Here is a 5,056-nt window from a genome sequence, read left to right as displayed (position 1 = left end):
CTCCCTCCCTCTCTCTCACACACACACACACACGATAGCCCTGCAAAGAGCGAGCTACGCGAGCTAAATGCCTACCTCCCATGGCCCTCTCACCTGTCGAAGAAGGGGTCTAGCTCGCGTAGCTCGCTCGGTGCTTTTAAACGACCTGAGTCCGAAACCAAGAAAGTAAAGACCTTACACACTACTTATGTACACGTTCAAGAGAGCAACGACATCCTTCTATGGACGCGTCGATGACGCAGCCGTTCAAAACGACGAACTCAACGAGAAACCTTGTACTAAACGAACTTAGGTATGTACAGATCTGACCGATGGCGCTGAATGTATGAACCGGACGACGATCGGCACCGAAGCATCGACGACGCCGGCCACAGAACGAGAAAAAGGAAAAGAAAACTGGAAAGAAAAAACACTACCAACCTACATATGTACAGATACTTATGGGAAACGAGCACAAGAGAGGGGTGTGCAAGCTTGAGCGGACCGTAGAATATCACTTACTCCTACGTATATGTACAGTTTAGACAAGCTTTGTGCACCGTGCAAGATGGTTGCCCACCGTTGCAAGAAAACGTTGAAATCAAACGCCAAGACACGAAACGAAAGAACCCTTAAACCTACTTATACGTAAATGAATAGCCGTAAAGCTAGTCACCCTGAGGATAAACGACATATGTAAGAGCTAGCTGGCTCTTGAGCTGACTCCCTTCGGCTGCGGTCGGCCGGCACTTGGGAGCCCCTGTGTAGTGCGGTGCTTGTATCCAAGTAATGTCTCCAGGTTTATTCACACACGAGTCGCCCGAGGGACGAAACCCGAGAACGAGGAAACGCAAGAGGAAAATGAACAGAAAATATTCCTACAGCCTAGGGGTGTGCCCCCGAGAAGCGCGGACCGCTCCACCCGAGGGCTCAGCCAATATACAAGCGTGTTTCGATGGAAACAAGGCGATGTCAAATGGGCGTCACTCCAAATTTTCAAATAAAAGTGTGAAAAATCAAATCCGAAAAGTGTTTGGAATGTGGACGCCACACGCTAAGAGTTGTGTGATCACGGTGTGGTCACACACAAAGACGTGTCTAGCAGAACACATGTTACACACTGCATGTGTAATTTGTCCCACACTTTTATTTGAAGATGCCTTTTATAATCGCGACAACATTTTAATTTAAGCGCGCCGCAGGCCAAGGTAGACGCACATTTAGCTCAGCTTCACACGGTTTTAACGTGCGTCTACCTTGTATAATAACACTCAGAACCAAAACCATCAAAGCACAAGTCATCCTTTGCCTCCTTAACAAGGTAAAACCTATTACCGCTGAATGTGCGCGAGTAAAAATCAAAAATCTTTCAATGGCGGTTACATTTTCATTTGTTGTTTTTTATGGCTACATTATCTACCTGAATAATAAAGATGAAAAAAGTCTTGATAGAGAGTACCTCAGCAAAGTGGAATGGGTCGGGGGAAATTTTATATTTTGAGGATGAAATCCACCCCTCCATTTGCCACTCCAGGTGGGTCGATCGCTCTCGCTCTGACGTTCGGCTCCGTATTGTACTCGTCCTCTGTTTTTTGCCAAGGGGTGGATAAAAGATGTAAGATACGTATATTCAGCTTAACTTGCATTCCACCCGTGAGGTACAAAAGAAGTTCACAGATATAGTTTCGTGGTTTCAATTTTCAGTTACAGGCAAAGAAAAGGAATGGGATGGGGAAACGCGACATACAAACACAGCCCACATTGGAAAATCTTTTTGTCTTTCTCTCTCCCTATTTACGGAACACAGAACCAATCTCCTTGATCTTTGCGCAAGGGCGTGTCAAACTAATCGTTCTAAGATTGGCACAAACGTCGCAGATCCTCAAATGTAACAGCAGTTCCCTGGAAATTCTAGACTACGAAAGTACTTTCGGCCCAATAAGACTGGACAGGGGCAGCGATGTTCAATTCAAAGCATATACACATACACCGAATCTACACGAAAAAGCCAATAATTGATGACTGTGATCATATTCCGACCTCAAGTTAACTATTACTTTTTTTGACCATGAAACGTTGCTGGCAACTTTTAACAACTGGTATCTTTGACGCCAATATGTGACATTATCTCGACCATTTCATGTTACATTTGACTCGTCGCTGCCCCACGGCCGCCCAGCCCATCTCCCTCCGGACGTCTCCGATGCCGATCAAGTTAAATACTGTCTACAGTTTCGAGTGATTACAAACTACGGGGGTACACGGAATCAGTATGTGGACGCGGTCTTGTTGCGTCCGCTTCAGACCACTCTAAGCGACTCACAAGCATCCTTTTCAACAGAAACAATTTCGTTGTTTGTTTTTTTTACTCATGTCAAAATTTAAAGTGGGGGAAAAAATGCTTGTCCGGCATTGTGGCTGATGCCAGCCGCTCTTAGAAGGAGGTCAGTTGCAGTCCCGGCCGGCGTTGTCGCCAACGGCCAATGCGTGCTGGGCCGCTGAGCAAAACTTCCTGACCAATAAAAATTAAAACTAAGGCAAAACTTCCTGATCGAAATTCTCTCTCGCTACACGCTAGACGGCCTCGGCGGCGTTCCTCGGTGGATGCGTTTCCTCGGTGGGCACAGGTGGCACAGGTGCGAGGCTCCACCATCAATCTGCACGTGGAATAAACAAAACCCCCGTTAAAATCACAGCGACACTGAGGAGCGCACTGCGGGGTCACCATCTGCAGCTGCGTAGGGGAGGAGCCGAGGGAAAAGGGGGGGGGGGCCTCAGGAAGATAAAAGGTATTGGAAAAGTGTAAGCGATAGGTCTGTTGTGCTGCGTACAAGTGACCCCGACAAGTGCGTTCCAAATGCGACCATGTTTTCAAAAGTACTGGCTCCTCCTCCTGTGGGCGCCGCGGGCGCCGGTGAGGGCCCGCCCACCCCCACCAGGAGAAGCGCCAGTAGCTAACCGGGGATCCGTCCATAGCCCACCGCACAAGCGCGCTTCACACACAACTCCCAAATTTATGCATTTCAGACACAATTCCCAAAAAGTTTTGTGCAAATTACTGGGGAGGAGGACTCCTGGACGGATTACCGGATATCAAAATGGAAAATCTCGTTACAATCAAGAGTCTGCTTGCAACCCGTCCAAACAATCGACAAAAAATTACCTTCAAAATCAGGATTAAAAAAACACAAAAAAACACACTGAAGGACTTCCTTAGATACATGCCGGCGATCGGAATGTTTTGTCCGTCAATTTGATTCGATCTGAAATTTATCGATAAATTTGGGAGAAGTTATACTGAAGGAAACGACATCCACACAGCCGATCACTAACTCGCCTGTAGTGACACTTGTTATAACGAGATTTTACTGCTTATCTTAATTACCAAAGCGGGAAATGGTTTGTCTACACGACTACTTGTTAGATTTCAGGAACGCCATATGGACAAACGATTTCTCCCTCGATACAATTTCTATGGACAACTTACAACAAAACAGACTTTTCATAAACTTATATTCAGATTTTCACTGAGCAACACTGGGAAATGCAGTCTTGGAGATTTGGAAATAGGTTCGCTATTTGCGATTTGGGGAATCAAAAAGGAAGTTAATGATTATTCTTTTGGCAAGTAAAGCCTGACTACACAGATGAAACGACAGAGTAACAAAATCTTGCGTTATAATCGAGGGCGCCGCAACTCAGCCGAAATTTGTACACAGATTGTATGATTGCACCGGATTGCACACTTTGGATTCGCTTCAGGCACATTAAAGTGCGATTTTGATCTTTTAATGCTCACTGCGTTCAAAATGTTTACACGAATCGAGTAATTTGCTAAAAAGTGGAAAATTTATTATCGCTAAGGTTGCACCCGCGGATCGTAACATGCATGCATGAGTTGTGGTCCCCTCGCTTAAAACGACAGCTAATAAAACAACTGGACAAGCAGGGAGACAGTTTTTCTGCACGTAGGAAAATACACGCTCATCATGGTTCACACTCACAAAATAGTTGATAATGTAAATATATATAGTGGATCTAAATTGCTATATGTGTACCTATAAATTCATTTTTCATTAAAAGGGGTGTAAGTGTTACATCCTCGTTATTTACTTGATCCGAATTTAATCTAAGGGTTGATTGCTTTGGCCATGTCCGCTCTGTGGGGAAGAGGAAAGGGTATAGGCTTGCAATTAAATGATTGTCTCAGTCTGCAAAAAAAGGAGAGAATGCGACAGTGTGGTCCTCTCACCGTACTGGGCATAGACGCCTTATTGATGGTGTAGTGTCCTTAGACATCTATGCACTAACCGAAATGGGCGTGCAAACGCTACAAAAGGGAAACAAAGTGGAGTTTACTTTCCGCGATAGAGGCGTTTCCTCGCGACCCGAACTCGCTGTGAGGGTGAAACCTCTTCTCTCTCGCTCTGGGCGGTGCGCGGGGAGGCTACCGTGCAAGATGATAGGGTGGGGGTGGGTGGTGAGAAGACTACATCTACGTGCGGCGCCAGAGACAACTGGCCTGCACCCGCATCACGGCCGGTCCTGTCACGGCAGCCAACGCGAAGGGAATGGCGCGAATGGCACGGATGACATGATCGGAAGTAGGGAACGGGGGAAGCGGGGGTGTGTCGTTCACAGGTACGACTCGGAGAACTCAAAGTCGGACGCGGAGGCGCGCGAGGAGCGCGTGTGCACGGACAGCCCGCCGCACATGGCCGAGTCCGAGGTCCCTGCGTCCGTGATCAGGTCCGCCACGATGAGCGTGTCCTTGTTGCCCGCACCTGTGTGGAGCATCAGGTCGTCCTTCTGCACGCCGCCGCCCCCGCCGCCGCCACCGCCGCCGCCCCCACCAGAGCCGCCGCCGCGGGCCGCCTCGCGCTCCTGCAGTCGCTGCTTCAACACGCGGATCTTGTCCTCCTTCTGCAAGCACAGACACGGTGCGGGTTAGAAAGCGCCCGGCCCGGAAGGCCCGGAGGTTGGGAGGCCCGAGAGCCCGAGAGAGACCTCATTAAAAAATTCAAGCGGACACCAATTTTGTTTTTCGTTGATTTTTCTTAATTTCTTGTTTGTTTTT

At 47.8% G+C, this 5,056-nt stretch overlaps 1 protein-coding gene across 1 annotated transcript in view; it reads right to left on the bottom strand.

The window, feature by feature from the left end:
• Positions 1-5,056, bottom strand: part of LOC113215436 (ATP-dependent helicase brm) — a gene marked incomplete at its 5' end in the record, with an annotated part of 24,345 nt that overhangs the window by 432 nt on the left and 18,857 nt on the right.

The sequence above is a fragment of the Frankliniella occidentalis genome, unplaced genomic scaffold (genome assembly GCF_000697945.3).
Source record: "Frankliniella occidentalis isolate FOCC.00 unplaced genomic scaffold, Focc_3.1 Scaffold11, whole genome shotgun sequence".
NCBI classification, from domain to species: Eukaryota; Metazoa; Arthropoda; class Insecta; order Thysanoptera; family Thripidae; genus Frankliniella; species Frankliniella occidentalis.
The sequence above is the reverse complement of the archived record's forward strand: the minus strand, read 5'-3'. Positions and strand labels throughout refer to the sequence as shown.